Raw genomic sequence first — 20,743 nt, 5'->3', positions numbered from 1 at the left:
ATGCTTTGGCCTAATAAGTTCCACATCCTTACCGAACACTCCAGAAAGGCAACTGGGTCTCGCGGTTGATTGAGATTTATGCCCATTGCACTTCCTTAGGCTCGCAAGCCTTGGTGTCAAGGGTTCGGTAAACAAGTGTGTCCCTCTTACAGTTACTACATATCCGTCCCACGAATCATTCTCAAGGAGAGGGGAGTGAAAAAGCGGGATTTTTTAAGGAATTTCTCATTTTTTTAAAAATCGTTCTAAAGTTTTAAAAACAATTTTGAGAGTGAGGCATAGCCTCGGATTAGGTGTGTGCTTTTGTGTACAATTGTATATGATGAACAATATAAATATGCTAAGATATGTACAAAATTTAAACAAGTAGGGTGCACGTATAGGAACACGTATAGGGACCCTAAGCATGCTACTGGGTCGTTACGTCTAACCACCTATCTTATAGCCTTTGGCTCTGATACCAATCTGTCACACCCCAACCTACGACGGAACATGCCGGGGCGCGACATTGATTGTATCATAGCTCAGAAGGCACTAAGTAAAATACACGTGTCAATATCTAAATTATTCATTCATATATCAAAATTTAAAAGCATAAACATTGTATAAAAAGAAATACCGTTACATTTAAATATTCGAAACATAAATAACTTAAAATAAAAGTGCTCTTCATTCATCAAGAAACCTAAGGTCTCATCTAATTTCCAATACTTGATTCATCCGATAAAGCTACCTGCGTCATGCGTGAAAATATATATTTTTTGTCAACATAAAGTTGAGCAAGTAAACCACAGTTTTTGAGTATATATAATAATAAAATATAATTCCATGCGATAATTGTAAATCACTACAACTACTATAACAATAAATAAAGTTGTCTTTTCAACCGAATCGTATTGATAACAATTTACTCCAACGGCGTATGATCATACTAATGAGGATGAGGATGAGGATGAGATACCAACCACCACAACAAAAGTAAACACATAGTCACATTTACACGTAACTAATCGAGCAATTTCAATTATGCATATAACGGAATTGTAGTGAAAAAATAAGTTAATATTTGAACGCATAACGTCCCCAAAATTGTAAAGCTGTAAAAAGGGGGAGGTGAATTTACTTACCTTTAATGAGGGATAAACGAGGACGAGATAATAAAAGAAAAAGGCTAGGATGAAAACGGTTAAGCTCCTCGAGGTTCACCGACAAATATTCCTGCTAATTGAATTATAACAGGTGGTAAGATAGCGAATTTGATCAAGCTCTTTGCGGCCAAAAAAGGGTTGAGTTAGGTGACGGGTTGGGATTTTAAACGGAATTGAGCTTAGGGGAATTGTTAGCGATGATGAGGACGTGGTTTCTGCCAGTTTAATTGATTCATAATGAGTGTATTATATAAGATCACAAATTAGGGTTTGTTTTGATTTAAAATGGTATCAAATTATGAATGAATTAACGTGTGTTTACTAAAAGTGGATGTCAGTTAACAGATTATACGACCGAATATGCTATATTCCATATTTGATATGATCAATTGAGCGGGAATTGAAAGATCTTAAGACATTGGGGTGCGCGGGTTGGGTTTTTGGGGTTTGGATCAGCTGGCCGGACCAGGGGGTGGGTTAGGGATATTTTAAAATATTATTTTAATTCTAAAATTTGCATATTATGTCCCCGGAGTTTATAGATGGAACGATAATGGGTTATAGTTTGAGTTTGGGTGGAAATTGGACTCCATTTGATCTTTCATTCCCACGTGAACTCGGGACCATGTTTAGATTCCCAACGAACTTTGACAAGCGGAATACGGCTACACTTGGTTTCCTTGTCCATTTGATCCATGATTTCAATAGGTTTTTCGATAGCACGCACAGATTCATCAATTTGCATTTCATTGAGGGGTATATGGAGATTCCCCTCTACTAAGAATTTCTTGAGGTTGGAAACATGAAAAATTGGATGAACATTGGAAAGCTTTTCGGGGAGATTGAGACGATAAGCAACTCTATAACCTTTTCAACAATCTCGAACGGGCCAACAAAATGAGGAGATAGTTTATTCCTTTTGCCAAAACGAACTACCCCTTTCCAAGGAGATACTTTAAGGAGAACACGATCACCAACATTGAACTCGAGAGGTTTACGGCGCTTACCGGCGTAGCTGTTTTGATGGCTACGAGCGGCAAGAAGATTTTAACGAATAAGAGCAATTCGATCAGAAGTTTCTTGAACAAGCTCGGGACCGGTGATTTGCGATTCACCAACCTCATTCCAACAAATCCGGGAATGACATTTTCGGCCATAGAGAGCTTCAAAAGGTGCCATGCCAATACTAGTGTGAAAACTGTTATTGTAGGAAAACTCTACTAGTGGTAAGTGAGTATCCCAATTCCCACCAAAGTCTAGTATGCATGAGCGGAGCATATCTTCGAGAGTTTGGATCGTTCTCTTGGATTGACCATCGGTTTACGGGTGATAAGCGGTGCTTAGATCAATACGGGTACCCAAGGTGGTTTGCAACGATCTCCAAAAATGAGAGGTAAACTGACCATCACGATCGGAGATAATGGTCAACGGCGTTCCATGGCGGCAAATGATGTTCTTGACATAGATTCGAGCTAATTCGCTTATGAAGGACTTTTCTCGGAATAGTATGAAGTGAGCTGACTTGGTCAAACGATCAACAATCACTCAAATACTATCATTGCGACTTTGTGTAGTGGGGAGTTTGGTTACGAAATCCATGGCTATGTCTTCCCATTTCCAAACAAGAATCGGAGGTTGCTCGAGCAAACCAAACGGCTTTTGATGCTCGGCTTTAACCTTAGAGCAAGTGAGGCATTTAGATACATATACCACGATATCTTTCTTCATTCCCGGCCACCAAAACATGGTACGAAGATCGGCATACATTTTATCCGCACCGGGATGAATAGAGTATCGTGACTTATGAGCTTCATTGAGGATGAACATGCGAAGACCGTAACGATCGGGAACCCATAAACGGTCTAAATAATAGAGTAAGCCATTACGTTTTGTTTCAAGTTAGAGTTCGGCACCACACGACATCTCGTCGTGTAAGTTACCCTCGGTGAGGGAGACGTGTTGTGCGTCGAATATGCGGTATTGAAGGTCAGATTGGATGGTGACACAATGGAGCAAGACGGATTTAACATGACTCTTACGACTAAGAGCATCGGCCACGACATTCGCTTTCCCGGGGTAGTAGCGAATTTCGCAATCATAATCGCTTAACAATTCGGCCCGTCGTCTTTGCCTCATATTGAGGTCCTTTTGGTCCAAAATGTGTTGTAAACTTTTATGGTCGGTGGGACCACACATTTCGTACCGTAAAGGTAGTGTCTCCATATTTTCAAGGCGAACACGACCGCAACAATTTCGAGGCCGTGCGTCGTGTAATTTTTCTCGTGTACCTTGAATTGACGCGAAGCATAAGCAATGACCTTGTCTCGTTGCATAAGAACGCAACCAACACCTTGGATAGAAGCGTCATAAAAGACAACAAAATCGTCGTTGCTCTCGGGAAGAGCAAGGATTGGAGCATTGCAAAGCATGTCCTTAAGAGTTTGAAACGTTTCCTCTTGATCGGAACCCCATTCATATAATTTCCCTTTGTGGGTTAGTGCGGTAAGGGGTGAAGCAATATTCGAAAAGTTGCGGATAAAACAACAGTAATACCCCGCAAAGCCAAGAAATGAACGAACCTCCGTTGGAGAGGACGGGGTCATCCAATTTTTAACGGCCTCAATTTTAGCGGGATCAACGTGAATACCCTTGTCGTTAACGATGTGGCCCAAAAATTGAACTTGCTTTAACCAAAATTCACATTTGGAAAACTTGGCGTAAATTTGTTCCTTTCGTAATAAGTCAGGAATGACGCGCAAATGGTCCTTGTGCTCGGTCTCGGATTTAGAGTATATCAAGATATCGTCGATGAAAACAATCACAAACTTGTCGAGGTAGGGTTTACAAACACGATTCATAAGGTCCATGAAAACAGCAAGATCATTAGTCAAACCAAAAGGCATAACTCGGAATTCAAAGTGGCTATAACGAGTATGGAAGGCGGTCTTGGGTATGTCATCTTCGAGAACACAGAGTTGGTGACAACCCGAACGGAGATCAATCTTAGAGAAACATGCGGCTCCCTGGAGTTGATCAAAAAGATCATCGATACGCGGAAGGGAATAACAGTTCTTGATAGTAAGCTTGTTGAGCTCACAATAATCGATACACATACGAAGAGTGCCGTCTTTATTCTTAACAAACAATACGGGTGCGCCCCTTGGAGACGAACTCGGGCGAATAAAACCCTTTTCCGTGAGTTTCTTGGATTTGGTTGGAGAGTTCTTGCATTTCGGAAGGTGCAAGACGGTAAGGTGCTTTGGCTATGGGGTTTGCTCCGGGTACAAGGTCAATACAGAATTCCACTTGACGAATGGGAGGGAGTCCGGAAACGTCATCGGGAAAGACTTTGGGGAAGTCGCGGACAATCGGGACGTCAGAAAGTTTCTTCTCTTTACCGGATTTTGTGGTGACGTGCGCTAAGAAAGCGACATACTTCTTGCGTAGGTAACGTTGGGCTTCGAGGCACGACATGAGGTTTAGCTTTGAGAATGGTCTTTCTCCGCGAACTTTTAGAATCACGCCCCCATCGATAGGGATTCGGATGAGTTTCCCGAAACATAAAATTTCGGCATGGTGGAGAGAGAGCCAATCCATAACAATGATAACGTCGAAGCTACCCATTTGCATTAAAATAAGATCGATAGAGAACTTTTGCCCATTGAGAGTAATCGTGCAATTCCGAATGACGGAGTCAATAGTGATCGAACTACCATTGGCTATCTCTTCGTGAAGGGCTTAAATAATTTACTACGGGGCACATCAAGTATGTATTCAAAATCAAAGGAAATAAAGCTCCTATCGGCTCCCGAATCAAATAATACTGAGGCATGATGCTTATTGACTAGAAACGTACCGTTCACCACATCATTTGAGTTTCGGGCTTGATGAGCGTTGATGATGAAAGCTTGGCCTTGAGTTCCTCGAGGTGCTTGGGTTTGTGAGGTCGAATCTTGAGGTGTTGGAGCTTGATAGGCTTGCTTGACCATGGGTTAAGCTTGAAGAGTTGGAGGAGCCATGAGTTGGGGTATTTGGGGTTGATAAGCTTGCACTTGATAGGTTTGGGAGGTGTAGTAGGGTTGTGGTGTAACATAGGCTTGGTGAACTTGAGCGAGTCGAGGATACGCATTGCGGAGGTGATTTGGGTCACCACAATTGTAGCAATCCCTAGCGGGGTTAATGGTTGGAGCACGAGGGATGGCTCGGGTAGGTTGGTTTGATGGTGCGAACCGCAGTGGAGCGGCTTGCACACATGGTGCTTCTCGACAATATTGAGTAAGGTGGCTGAAACAGTGGCAATTGGTGCACACCTGACAAGTGGCTTGGGCCGGGTGGTGGCGTTGGCAAGTGTTGCAATACGGGGGTGGACCGGTGTAGGGCTTCTTGTTTTGAGGGGGTTGTTGGGCTTGTGGTTGGGCTAAGACATAGTTTTGGGAGTTGGCTTTTCTCTTGTTGTTGCGGTTGTAGGATGAGTTGCTATGGTTTTTATTCTTGGAGGATTCGAACTTGGATTCCTTAGTGGGCTCAAGTGTGGGCTTATCATTGGGCTTCTTGGAATTCTTCCATGTCAAGGTCTTGACCTTAACGTGGTTCTCGGTGAGGGTACCGGCTAGGGTGATGGCATCATGGAGGGTTTGAGGGTCACAACTTAGGACGGATCTTGGATTTGCATAGGCAAACCCGAGATGTACTTATCGATTGCACGTTCAAGGGGAGTGACCATGTGAGGGATGAGAAGGCTCAGTTCATGGAAACAATCGTTGTAGATGGCGTCATTTCCACTTTCTTGTTTCAAATTCCAAAACTCCTCTTCCAACTTCCGAAGCTCATGTTTCGGGAAAAACTTCTTGAGCAAGAGTTTCTTGAGGTCATCCCATGGCAAGCCATGGAAACCTCGGCGCCAAGCGTGCGCTTCTCACCGTTCCACCAATTGAGGGCATTCTTCTTGAGCATGCTCGAGGCGTAAGTGGTTTTCTTGTCCTCGGGACATTCACAATGGAGGAATATGCTCTCCATTTCTTCGAACCATTGGAGGAGAATGGTAGCACCGTCGATACCGAAGTATTCGGGCGGGTTGGCACTCTTGAATTGTTTGAGTGGGTAAGCAGTTGGGTTCGGAGTTGTGGATTATGAAGAAACATTCACAGTTTGCAATTGAGAGATGACCGCTGGGAGGGCTTCTACTATGCTCTTAGCAATGCGGGTTGACATGTTGCGGCCAGAGTTGTCGGTGCGACGGTTATGGTAGAGGAGGCGAGAAGACATACTGCAAGGATAAAAGGTGTCAAGTTCGTAAGACTCGGGTGAATGTATCAAGTATAAATAATTGATGCAATGTAGAAATCGTTCATTGAGGTTGGCATTATGTTTGAGGTTGAGAACTTCACTACTTAGGGAAGGTTGTGATTATACAAGTCTTGTCATTTTTTAATATTATGAAAACATATTTTAAAATGTAAATGGATTCATTTGTTGGTTAGGGCTTCATGAACCACCATGGGTCCTTCCAACAACATGAAAAACATTGAAAACTCAAATAAAATCATTTAAAATTGAATTGAGGGGGTGTTGAGGTAGACGGTTGAAATAATTCGGGAACCACCCCGTATTTACATACTTCATCCATCCGTTCAACAAAACACAATACGGAAAAACCGAGTTTAGCCACGGATCACCGTGAATTCGGTTATAAATTTAAGGATGTGATCGTCACATGACCACTTTTGATACAATGAGGGTAGTAGATTCGGGTACGTTTGGTGTGATATGCTTTGGCCTAATAAGTTCCACACCCTTACCGAACACTCCAGGAAGACAACCGGGTCTCGCGGTTGATTGAGATTTATGCGCATTGCACTTCCTTAGGCTCGCAAGCCTTGGTGTCAAGGGTTCGGTAAACAAGTGTGTCCCTCTTACAGTTACTACATATCCGTCCCACGAATCATTCTCAAGGAGAGGGGAGTGAAAAGGCGGGATTTCTTAAGGAATTTCCCATTTTTAAAAATGGTCCGAAAGTTTTAAAAACAATTTTGAGAGTGAGGCATAGCCTTGGATTAGGTGTGTGCTTTTGTGTACAATTATATATGATGAACAATATAAATATGCTACGCTATGTACAAAAATTTAAACAAGTAGGGTGCACGTATAGGAACATGTATAGGGACCCTAAGCATGCTACTGGGTCGTTACGTCTAACCACCTATCTTATAGCCTTCGGCTCTGATACCAATCTGTCACACCCCAACCTACGGCGGAACATTCCAGGGAGCGACATTGATTGTATCATAGCTCAGAAGACACTAAGTGAAATACACGTGTCAATATCTAAATTATTCATTCATATATCAAGATTTAAAAGCACAAACATTGTATAAAAAGAAATACCGTTACATTTAAATATTCGAAACATAAATAACTTAAAATAAAAGTGCTCTTCATTCATTAAGCAACCTAAGGTTCCATCTAACTTCCAATACTTGATTCATCCGATAAAGCTACATGCGTCATGCATGAAAATATATATTTTTGTCAACATAAGTTGAGCAAGTAAACCACAGTTTTTGAGTATATATAATAAAGACAATTCCATGCGATAATTGTAAATCATTACAACTAGTATAACAATAAATAAAGTTGTCTTTTCTACCAAATCGTATTGATAATGGTTTACTCCGACGGCGTATGATCATACTAATGAGGATGAGGATGAGATACCAACCACCACAACAAAAGTAAACACATAGTCACATTTACACGTATCAACTAATCGAGCAATTTTAATTATGCATATAACGAAATTATAGTGAAAACAATAAGTTAATTTTTGAACGCATAACGTCCCCAAAATTGTAAAGCGGTAAAAAGGGGGAGGTGAATTTACTTACCTTTAATAAGGGATAAGCGAGGACGAGATAATGAAAGAAAAAAGCTAGGATGAAAACGGTCAAGCTCCTCGAGGTTCACCGACAAATATTCCTGCTAATCGAATTATAACAGCTGGTAATATAGCGAATTTGATCAAGCTATTTGCGGCCAAAAAAGGGTTGAGTTAGGTGACGGGTTGGCATTTTAAACGGAATTGAGCTTTGGGTAATTGTTGGCAACGATGAGGAGGTGGTTTCTGCCAGTTTAATTGATTCGTAATGAGTGTATTATATAAGATCACAAATTAGGGTTTGTTTTGGTTTAAAATGGTTAATTGATCAAATTATGAACGAATTAACGCGTGTTTACTAAAATTGGATGTTGGTTAACGGATTATACGACCGAATATGCTATATTCCATATTTGATCTGATCAATTGAGCGGGAATTGAAAGTTTTGAAGACATTGGGGTGCGCGGGTCGGGTTTTTGGGGTTTGGATCAGCTGGTCGGACCAGGGGGTGGGTTAGGGATATTTTAAAATATTATTTTAATACCAGAATTTACATATTAGGTCCCCGGAGTTTATAGATGGAACGAGAATGGGTTATAGTTTGAGTTTAGGTGGAAATTGTCAAGTTCTTGTAAGTTTGAATATTTAAATTATTAAATAATAAAACTAAAACAATAAAAATACTCAATAAATGTGTCGGTTTAATTAAATGAGTGACCCGAACCCTTAAACTAGTCGGGTATAATTACAAGAATATAAAAACGAAAACCCGAAATGTTACAGAATGGGGTTCATTCGTCCCTCACTTAACGAATGGCCTTAACGGATTGGAATCAGTTCTTCATTCTTTCCTTAACGAATTGACATAACGAATTAAGGCTTATTCTTTATTCCCTTAACAAATTGGCATAACGAATTTGAATAACGAATTACTACCGAATGAAGCTAGTTCATTATTCCTCCTTAACGAATAAACATAACAAATTCGTGTTAATTCGTTATATCTCCGTTAACGAATTAGGGTTAGGTCAGAACATTCTCTGACAAAACCTTAACCTCGTACTCACACTCTCTGGCGCCGTCATCGCCGGAAAACTGGGATCTCGTCGGAAAGTGAGATCTCGCTTGGTTCACCACCGTTTTTTACCGTTTTTCGTCCCGTTCGATCCAGATCTGAGCTAGGGTGATCCCTAAGCTCATCCTTTAATCGGTTTATACTCGATTCCACCTGGATCCCGTGACTTTAACGGTTTAAGCGATGTCGACTCGTCGTTTCGCGACTAGATCTAGCGGGTTTGGATCTATACAATATCATACTATCATTACCTCGGGTTGATGCTCGGGTTTCTTGGTGATTTCGGCTAGAGAGAGAGAGCTAAGTGTGTGTTTTTTATGATGCAAGGAATATATGAAAATGAATGGATTAATGGGTGACTATAGTTTATATACTATGGGTCATGGGCTTGAGCCCATGGTCTATCTTTCTTCCTTTCTAATCCAAGTCCATACCCATATCTCGTTAATTATTTATCTACTAATCCACGAAATTTTCCCACCGTAAGTAAATAGTATATTTACTATTATTTTAGAAATTTTGGGATGTTACAAGATTGCTTCTAAGATTGACACATTAACAAATGGCCTCACATGTTAACACATAAGCACAATGAATGTGGGGGAGACAAATGTCCAAAATTTTCTTCTTTTGTAATATAGGAAGATAAATTTGCTTCAATATGTTTATCAAGTACCACTCCGTATCTTGTGTCATTTCACTTTATTACGTCTATAATTATTTCATAACCATAAAATATGTTTATCATATAGAAGTATCATAAAACTTTACATTGATTTCTATTATATCATAGTGGTTTGGTTCCCCGCGGGGACCTACATCCACAGGTTGTAACTAGGTTTATTCTTATTAGCTCAAAATATATATTACAATTATATGACATGATTATATATATAGATGGACCTAGGGTTTCTATCTTGGTGACCAAGAAAACTAAAATGGACCCTTAACTAATTTAATAACATCGGCCCATTATTAATCTTCTAACCAAAAGTCCAACAACCAAGGACTTCAAACCCAACATGTAATGCATAGAGTATTCATAGCCCGTCACTATACTTTGTGACTGAGTTTTACAAATTATAGGATGTTGTTAGTGAATGAGATATCAAATATTACTATCCATCTATAAACAATGGGAATACACGCGACATGTCCATAACCTATGCAAGTTCATTTTGGACATACTCATGTGCACCCATGCCATGTGTTGCCAATTTAATCATTCTTGTCGAAAAGCAGTGATGGACCCATGGTTTTTTTTTCTACCATCATCCATTTTCTCAATAGCCATTAACTTGACATCCAAACTTTTGGGTTGGGTTGGGTCGTTTCAGGTCATATAACCGTGCTAAGTTTTCACTATGACATGTAAAAATAAGATTTACAATGAAATTTTGAGTTAAAGGGTAACATTTTCCACCTTATCTAACATCTAACATCTACCTATCTAATAAAGGAGTGGATTTTCAACAACCTCCTATTTTTTATCAAATGGCTTCAAATTGCCACATGGCATTTTTTTTCTAATAATGTAATTTTTTTCTTTCTTTTTTGAATATTCAAAAAAAACTATGTGGCTTCTATGTACAAAAAATATTCATCATTCATGCGTATAACCATAACAACACATCCAATCACCTGCAAATCGATTATGGTGATAATCGCATTTTTGTAAGGCCTCGTTACCGGTGCCTCACTTTAACGTCTGATTTACTCATAAACATAGTTCTTACAAATCAGAGTTAATTAAAACTTTTCGCGGAATATAAAACATCAACCATTCGTTACAAAACATTAAATCTTTTCTTTGATACCATAACACAAAACATTATATTTAAATATCTTTACTTCTATCTTCAGATGCCAGCCGTTCAATCCATGTCACGCGCCATCCTCATGCTAACTCTATAATCAGCTCACCTGCATGCATACTAAAAGTCAGCTACGCTGAGTGAGTTTTAGTTAATCAAGCAACTTATCATACAACCACTACATACATTATATACGTATCCGAAGACACATAACCCACTGTCTAACATGTTACTGCTTAACCACTTAATTACCCCTACAGCTTAGCCTCTTAATTACTCCTACAGCTTTGCCACTTATGCCACTTTATGCCACTTTGCCACTTTAATAACAAATAACGTTATGTCATTTTGCCACTTTAATAACAAATAGCGTTATGCCACTTTGACACTCTTACTATACCCCTATCCACTTCTATCACACTCTACTGCTACTTGTCTACAACACACTTTATATCATTACATCATTTACATAGTAAGCAAGTCACATAATAGCAATCGTACACACTAATAACCACTTGACAGTCACTAACCTTGACGATACGTGCAATATCAGAAGATCGTTCACGCACCGGCAAGTATTATATATTAGCTACTTGTATAACATCTATAGCATACACTTACCACTTAAGGTAAGTGTATTCACAATTCACATCGAGTATGCACACAGCCCCGAACACATAACAAGGAAATGGGGCTAGAAACTCACCTGAACTCGGTTACGTTCACTGTTGATGGTTACTCCTTCCGAGAGATGTGTACGGCTAACTGTATAACAATTACACGTAACGATTAACTATCACTACCCATATCACGTTTCTAGTCTATTTACAACCCTCAACGAATTAAGCCTAATTCGTATCACAACACTGTCTAATTCGTTATCAAAACACCGCCTAGTTCGTTATCTTGACTTAGCGAACTTAGTGAGCTAATTCGTTATCTTGCCATGACGAATGGACGAGTAACGAATCAGCTAACATGGTCTGATTCGTTATCCTGATTCGTCATTTCTCCTTAACGAATCACTTAGCGAGCTGCTTCTAGTTCGTCCTCCCACCTTAACGAATTGCCATAACGAACTAGCTACCCTTCTGTTAACGAATTACCGCTAATTCATTAGAATTCCGTAACGAATTAGGGTTAGGGTTTTGTCAGACGTCAGACATCACATCTGATGTGACACAACCTCCAGCGCCGCCTTTCCGGCGCCGCCGTTGCCGGAAAAACGTGAATCTCGTCGAAAAAGCGAGATCTCACTCGTTTGGCCACCGTTTTTCGTCCCGTTCGATCCAGATCTGAGCTAGGGTGATCCCTAAGCTCATCTTAGGTTCGGTTTATACCCGATTCCACCCGGATCTCGTGACTTCAACGGTTTAACGGTGTCGTCTCGTCGTTTCGTGACTAAATCTAACGGGTTTGAGTATAAACAACATCACACTATCATTACCTCAGGTCGGAAATCAATTCTTCTTCTATTTCGGCTAGAGAGAGAAAGTAGGATGAGAGAGAGCTAAGTGTGTGTTTTGGTGGTGTATAGAGTATGAGAATTATGAATGATAATTGGTGATTTAAGGTTTATATAATTATAGATCATGGGCTTAGGCCCATGGTCCTTCCCTCCTTCCTTCATAGCCCAAGTCCATAACCCTTATCCATTACCCAACACTAGCCCGACCCATACCAACTCCTTCTCTGTATAATTATTTCCCGATAACCCGAGTAAACTATCTCACCAATAATAATTAATATAATTAATATTATTTTCTGGAAATTTCGGGGTGTTACAATTTTCTTTCAAATCGATTACTCTTCAACTATAGATTAATCTAATGTCATCGTTAAACAATCTATTTCATATGTGATCTGATTGTATACTAATCTGATTCATCTGATGTCGAAACTTATGCATATGTTCAAAGATTCAATTTACAAATTCATTTGGACTATACATTGAATCTTTGTGTAATGTAATACTCAACCCTGATTCAATGATGATTTTATACCCTAATTCTATTTACGATTACACATACTCAATTTTTAGATTATATATACTGATCATACAAATTCAATTTACATATTCCAATATATTATTCAGGTTCCGGTCCACCATCTTCGCCGAATTCACTATTAATGACTCTTTAGTCAAAACCTTTAAAATTAATTTTGAAGATCCATTGCGAGTAATAAAGTTTTGTTATCCAAACGTTCTTTGATTTGTGCCCTCAATTAATCATTGATTTATGCACATTTGAATTGATCGAATCTTTATTTAATTTTTTTTTATAATTCAGTAGTTTTATACTTGAGGAAGTTTTGTTGGTTAGTTGTCCTAAATAGTGTTCTTTAATGAATTGTGAACCGAAATGAAATTGTACGTCAACCTTTACCAACCCCACATTGAACATATATTTGTTGTAACATCCTGAATTTCAAATCATAATATTTTATATATTATTTTTAATGGAAAAGTTTACTTGGAATAATAAATAAAATAATAAAAGAGGGAAAGAGAAGTAGGCTAATTAGATGGATTAAACATGTACTAAAACGGAAAGATGGGCCTTAGGTCCATGGGCTTAAGAGAGTATAAATACCCTTTAAACCCTAAATCTTTCCATTTCCATCCATCTTATCTATAATATCCCCTACACCTCCATAACACACACAAACCCTTCCTATTTATGGCCGCAAGCAAGAACAAGAACCCAAGATCGAACCAAGCTAAATTCGGATAGATCTTTGATACGCAAGCAAGATACAAGAATTATATTACGTAACAAGCAAAACTGTGACCTAATAACCGTTTAAAGGTATGTTCTTGATCTTAAAGGTTATGTTTTTATGAACGAATAATTATGAAACTCAAACCTAGAGTAGATCGGGTCTAGTAAATTCATAAAGTAGCAAACTTGATGCTTAAAATGAACTTAATGAACCTATGGCAATATGCGGCCCAAAGATAAACCCTAGATCTAGCCTAAAACGTATTAACACTATAAAGGTCCGAGCTTTATGCTAGGAAATGGGCTAGATCCCGATGAGGGAGTGATAACGAATGTAAACAGTTAGGACTAATCATGAAAAAGGGCTAAAAGTTCATGATTTAAATCATAGACCAAGTTAGCTGGGCAAGGTGGGAGCATAAGATAGAAAAATAAGCTGAGCTGGGGGTTCTCGGCCAAATTTGAGAATCCTTGGTCAAACCTTATGGTTTTCAGTCAAATAGGCAGTCAATAAGAGTTCTCGGCCAGGAAGGTCATGTGTTCTCGGTCAAGAACACATGCTCTCGGCAACCTTGTGTTCTCGGTCAGAGTTCTTGGCCGAAAACACAGGTTCTCGGTTAAGGATGGATCTCGGCCAAGTAGGAGAGTTCTCGGTCAACTTAAGAGTCCTCTGTCTTGGGTTCTCGGCCACACAGTTCTCTGTTGGGCCTTGAGCCTGAGTCCAGTTGGGCTTGAATTAACTAAAACCATAAATGTTAAGCCCATATTTAATATAAAGCAAACTGGCCCATTATCTTAGGCTTAGCAAATAAGCCCGACTTAGAAAAAACAATTTAAAATGTTAATGGAAAATGTGTTAATACAGTTAACGAAAATAAAAATTTTTCAAGCTGACCTGGCAGCTTAACCCCAGCCAGGGGCTCTGCCCCTTGGACCCCGCTAGGGGCTGCCGCCCCTAGAACCCCGCTGTAAGGAGCGCTGCCCCCGGACCCCCGTTAGTTGTGGGTTATATAAAGACAGAAAAATGATATGAGCAGTAATAGTTATTTGATACATGTAAATATTATACAATTAGCCGTGCACAGCTCAAGAAGGGAATAACTATTAACGGTGAACGTAACCGCATTCAGGTGAGTTTCTAGCCCCACTTCCTTGTTATGTTTTCGGGGCTGTGTGCATACTCGATGTATTTGTTAATACATTTATCCTAAGTGATAAATGTATGCCTTACGTGATTATGAGAAAAGTATGAATGATTGTTTGTCAGCACCGTGAACGATCTTCGGATATTGCACGTGTTGTCAAGTTGTAACGTTATGTTAAATGATGATATGATATGTACGATATATGAATGAATGTAAATGAGTTATGGTTGTATGGTAACGAAAAGGGACTGAGCCCTAATAATACTCGAGGAAGGAGGGACCGAGCCCTAATAATACTCGAGGAAGGAGGGACCGAGACCTAATAATACTCGAGGAAAGTAGGGCGTAATGCTCTTTATAACGTAAGAAACGAAGGTAAGTAAGAATGATATAAAGATATGAAAGTATGTAAGTATATATGTATTGTATGTTATGTGATTAACTAGAACTCACACAGCGTAGCTAACTTTTAGTATGCACGCGAGTGAGTAGGATGAGGCAGCTCGCTTGAGGGGACACGTGACATTGATTAAGAGGCTGGCATCGAAAGACCCATACGTTAAGTTTAATGTTTGTTTATTTTGAAAGCCGAGATGTTGTTTTAAGACAAATTATGGTTTGTTATGTAATATTTTATGAAAGTTTTTATATTCCGCGAATGTTTTATTAACTCTGATGACTAGAACTATGTGAATGAGTAAATCCAACGCCCAAATGTGAGGCACCGGTAACGGGGCCTTACATTTGTTAAATCAATTTTTATTGTATAGCTCTAGATTTATAACAAATGGTTTTCACTATTTAGTAAGTATTATGAATATATATTTTCTTTTTTCTAGATATACCATTTGGTTTCTGAAATTCATCAGATAATGTAAGAAACATATGATTTGTTTTGTTGATAGTGAGTGTGGCACTCTTAGGTACGAAATCTTGATGGTTAACCTCTAAGTTCCAACTCATGCGCCTTATGCACATTATTTTTTATTTATTTTCACTATTTTTTATTATCGTTTATGAGATATGTGTATAGGTTGTATAGGTTGTAGATGGTGATGGAACTGTTGGTTGGATGCTTGAAGTGATCTTTGATCTCGAATTGACACAACCGCATATGGTAGCAACAATAAAAACTAAAGAAATCTGTCATCAAGAATCGTAATGTTGCCAAGAATCATAGTAACTTTGTTTAATATTATTTCCAACATTGTTAAAAATAACTTCTATTATTGGTATCGTTTATGAGATACTTGTGTATAGGTATGCTGGTTGGATGTTTGGAGCGATCTCTTATCCAGTTAACTTAGCCATCTCTAATAGTTGGCGCTAGAAACTGTTAAACAAGACAAAGTTCATTTCGTATATGGATTCTTAGCAAACTGAGTTACCATCAAAATGGGTTCATGTCAAAATGGGTCGTTTTAAAAAACATCAATTTGGTTCGGGTCAATATGGTTTCTTAGAGAAATGAGTTCGGTTCAAAATAAGTTATTTTAATAAAATACATTAATTTGTTTAGGCTTAACTTTTGTGTTGATCTACAATTTGAATTTTGCTACTAATTTATTTTATAAATATATTAATCTAGCCAAATATTGGATCCGTTTTTAACTCATAGATTTATAATTTTGTACTTGAGACTTGAGAGTGACAACTTGATATTGCCTTTTTTTTTATTTTCTCCAATGCAATCGAGAATCTGAATTTTCTTTTTCTTTTATTTTTTTGTACTTTGCAAATAATATTATATATAAGTGATAATGTTATATTATAGTGCTTACATTTCTTATTTCTTTCAGATCTTTTGGCACTCATATAGTTCTAAATGTTTTTCTATCATTATTATTATTTCTTCTTTTATTTTCTCTTTATTTTTATTTTTTTGCAAGCCAAAACAGGTATCATCCCCAGGTTTATGATTTAAGGTAGAGATATTATAATCATTATGAGGTGGCACATTTCGAGATGAAAATTACAAAATTAGAGTGTCATATTTAGGTTTTTGACTTTTTACTACTGTTCTCTACATTCATAATCTGGAAAGAAAGTTAAATTTGTTATTGATTTTTTTTTTATTGATAGGCAATACCACCTGCATATGATGACAACAGAAATAGGTATTTTTTATGAATGGAGCATGGAATGTATTAAAGTAAGTTGTAGAAAATAGAAAAAAAATTATAACTTTGATATTTATTTATGAATAAACGTCGTAACTTTTGGGTTTTCATTATTTTATGTAATATAATATGCAATTTCATTTATGACATGAAGTCATAGATTTATGAATTGCATTTGGTCTTTTTGTGTTTTTTTAATAAAGATAGTTTACTTACATGTATTTAGAATTTAGATCATATTAGTGATGTTATTATTAATATTAGAAAACGTACCTATTCTCCAACGTCACCTTTTTCACAAGTACCGTTTTCACAATTAGGGATTCATTAACTAATCAATCTTCGATTCTTCATCATCATTTTTAATTTCTAGATCAAGCCCAGGTCTTCTATATTCTTTTCTCTCCGGGTTCACAGTATTGGAAGGCTAAGTTTGAGTTAATTCAATCGATGAACACGCAACCGCTAATTAATCATATCTAGATTCACAATAGTTGAAGGTGTGCTTTTTAATCTTCAATTTTATTAGTTAAGATGATTCCATTCAATATTGTTTCACCACTTTTCCCTGTTCATTTATATAAAACTTACACTATGACATACTTATTGAGTTAATTTGTGAGTTCTTTTTGTTAGAAAAGAGATGGGATTGAGGGATTTTTTATTTTTTTAATTTATTATGATTTGGATCATGAAAAAATAATAGAATAATTTTATTGCTTTCTTTTTTTTTAATTACAACTTTAAGATCGATAATCTTAAACTTTTAAGAAGAGTGAATTACATCTCAAATGAAGTACCAAACCAAGATGATCCATCGAAGGCATACAAGTTAGCTTATTTTCTTTTACTTGGTTAAGTTTTTACAAAAATATGTTGTTATATTTTTTAAATGGCTTTATATGTGTAGGTTGAAGGATTTGTAAAGCAATTGAAAGGTTATGAAGATCATGATATAAGTAACTATAAATTTATATTTTCTTAGTTTGGTGCTTGCTATAATTATTATGACTAAGTAGCAGTCAAAAAGCAAAGATCATTAGCTTTAAGATTTTCTATACTGTATTCTGTTTATTTTGTTGTTACATTATTGATTTCTGTATTGATCCTTCATGTCTAAAATCGTGAATCTTAGTATATGTTAATACATGGCCCCAAAATATAAAGCTCGTTACTTTTATAGTTTTTAATAAAACTCATTTGAAATCTCTATTCTCAATTTGTTTTTGAAATTACCGTGTTTACCCTCTGTTCTAACATTCCTTTTTCTATAAGAACTTATATATTTTCCTTATAATGAGCTCTCACTAAAGCTTCTAGAAACAGTTGTCTGATATGTAAAAGCACGAATGAGTTAACTTACATTGATTTTGTGCATTTTATTTGTAGGGAATTAAGTAATCCAAACAAGAGGAAGTCATATTTGCCATTTAATAAACAATTTTTTATCACTAGAATAGTAAAATGGTCATGCCTTTTGGATTCATATTTTATATCACTATGTTAGAAACGGTATAATTACATCTCATTAAGTCTTGAACTTTTTTTTTTGTACATGAGCTCTTTGACTTCTTTATAGTGAAGACTAAGTGTATCTTTGTATCTGACACTAACATAATTAGAACATTAGTTTTGTGACTTTAAAATTATGGATGGATTTGTACAGAATATGTTTCTAGCAATCTTTTTAAGTTTAATACAAACTTTATTCAGTTCCTTGTATGCGAAGAGTTGAATCAATATAAGAAGATTATGAAGCTACCGATGGTGAAATATTGCCTGATGATGAAGATAATGATGGCTGGTTGGCTATTTACTAGCAACCAAAAGGTATGCATAATGCATAAATCCATCTAGAGTTCTTTGTATAAACTTTTCCAATATATATTTTGAAGTTGGTTTAACTATTTTTTATTCTTTATAGACAATTAGACACCAAGGGTGATGATGTGGAAAATGTACTTTCAATGTTGTTTCCTTATGATTAGCTTGGATGATATGTTTTTGTGTGATTGAATGCTTTCTTGGAGAGTATTTTGATTTTGATGTTTGACTTTTGTGGTCAAACAAACCAGTAAACTTTTCCTTTTAGTTAAAGGGTCAAACTCATAATTTAATAAACTTGTCAAGCTCATCATTTGTAGTAAACGAGTCAAAAATACCATTTTTAGTAAACGAGTAAAAAATATAATTTTAGTGAATAGATAAAAAGTTGTCTTTTTTATTAAATGGGTCATGAAAAACATACTTTTGACTATCTTTGAACCGTTAGAAATTTTTACATATTTCTTTTTTGACTTATAAATGTTTACCTACATATTTTAGTTTGTATTTATTAAAAGTTTGTATAATGAAACGGGGTCCATTTAACCTATTACCAATAAAATATGTTAAAAGTCATCATTCTTACCCGTCTTTTAAGCGCGCACTCTCTCTCTCTAACTTACAATTGTTGAACTTGACCATTTGATTCATCGATAAATTTTAGCAACTCATTTGAAAGTTATACTCAAGGTTACTTTAACTAATCAATCTGAAGGTTAAATTTGGGATCGTATTTTTTTATTCTTAAAATATAATGGCTTTTAGTTTAAACAACTGAGTAAAGAAAGACTGTATGGCCAATTTGTAGCTTCATTTTCATGCCTATATAGTTGACATTTAGATATACTATTTTCTTATGCTCGTGTTTGTTATGGTCATATATCACATGTCAAAATCAGCTTGGTTTTGACTTTTGGAGGTCAAAGTGACTTTTTGACTCAAAATGAGTTAATGTAGTTTAGACTTTTGAGTCAAATGAACAAATTTCACACTTCAAAATCAATATGGTTACTTCATATAGAAGTTAAAAATACTTGAACATCACAATACACATCCATTCTGAGAATATTTAGGTGTTGATTTTTGCTATATAACAACTATTCTGTTGTATAATCTTGATATGAAAACATTTTTCATTGTGATCTTTATTTAGATTTTTGAACATTTTGAACTTGCAGGTACTATTTTGAGCATAAGTGTATGAACGACCTAGCGAAAGAAAATCTCCCAATGTTTGGGGTGGGGTGAAGTGGTGAACCAAGTTTGTGAGGACATACAAACCATTAGAGTTTTGTGTGGGGTGGGGTGTGTTAGGATTAAACGCACACACAAAACTGAACACGACACGAAAGCAATAAACGAACACGAGGATTTAACGTGGTTCGGTCTAAACTGACCTACGTCCACGGGTGGCAACTAGGTATATCTTTATTGAGTGACCAAATATTACAAGTACATAATGTTGTTTATATAGAGACTGAACTAGGGTTAGTAAATTATTATGCAAGAAATCTAAACTGGGCCGGGCTTGGGCCCGACCGCCCACACCCGTCTCCTCTTTTGACTTCATATAATAAACCGGGCCAACAAGGCCTACGAACCCAACAATCTCCCACTCGGAGGCCTTGAGTACTCTCGTCTGCACTCCTGATTGTACTTCTGTAATCTGAACATTAAACTTCTTCTAGTTGCCACCGCCTTCTCATCAATTAACCTGAAGGCCCGTTGAAGCTCCTCGGAGCTCCAACACGTCAGTCATGGCTGAAACTGCCCCTGACCCGTTCTCTGTCCCTACCGGCTCCCACTGTAACGAACTACCGGATCCTGAGATAACCTGAGAACAAACACTCTCCATATTCAGCAAGTAATTCATTGGAGAGACTTTTACAGCTGGAATACTGGTTTTCTTAATCCACTGTCGACCTGGAACTGTAACTGAAACACGACCTGTGCTCCCACTGTCACGATGTTCCCCAACTGATTTAACCTTCCTAGCTCGTTCATCCTGAATCTTCACTT

The sequence above is a fragment of the Bidens hawaiensis genome, unplaced genomic scaffold, assembly GCF_021521415.1.
Source record: "Bidens hawaiensis isolate Kalapana, Puna unplaced genomic scaffold, B.hawaiensis_p1.1 tig00032166_1, whole genome shotgun sequence".
Classification (NCBI taxonomy): Eukaryota; Viridiplantae; Streptophyta; class Magnoliopsida; order Asterales; family Asteraceae; genus Bidens; species Bidens hawaiensis.
This window is presented reverse-complemented; position numbering follows the sequence as displayed.